This window comes from Crocuta crocuta, unplaced genomic scaffold (assembly GCF_008692635.1).
Source record: "Crocuta crocuta isolate KB4526 unplaced genomic scaffold, BGI_CrCroc_1.0 scaffold1043, whole genome shotgun sequence".
Lineage (NCBI taxonomy): Eukaryota > Metazoa > Chordata > Mammalia > Carnivora > Hyaenidae > Crocuta > Crocuta crocuta.
The window spans coordinates 175,332-175,881 of NW_027528831.1; positions in this window are offsets into that span (position 1 = coordinate 175,332).

Below are 550 nucleotides of genomic sequence, written 5' to 3' on the forward strand. Positions count from 1 at the left end.
TGGAGGGGATCGACAGGCCGCAGGGGGGAGGGGGGGGGGCCGCCTTCACGCACCCTGTTCGCTGGCGCCTGGACGGGTCCCAACCCGGGGTGGGGGCCTTGCGCTCGACCCGCACACTCGGTTCTGGCCGCTGCTCCCTGCCTCCGCTGGCCAGGCCTCGCCGGGGAGTTAATGATTGATTTACTGGCTCCGCNNCGGCTCCCTCCCAGCTATTTGTCCAGGCTGAGGAGTTGCTGGCGAGCAGCGCAAAGGCCGGGAGAGCGGGGGTCGACCGGGATGGAAAGCCGCGCTGCCGACGGGACCAAGCGGCCACTTGATTAGCCCCAAGGCTCTAGCCGTGTCCCGGGCGAGCCCGCTGGAGGCCCGGGCCGGGCGAAGGGAGCATTGGGAAGCGCCACACGTAAACGGGTTGGCAGCTGGTGATTAGGCCGCCCGGTTTTATGAGTCATAATGGGCCGCCCGCCTGGCCCTCAACCTGCTCGCTGTGGACTCGGCGCGCTGGGGTCTAGGCGGTGGACCGTTCTGGGCCGTGCAGAGGGGGGATGATGCT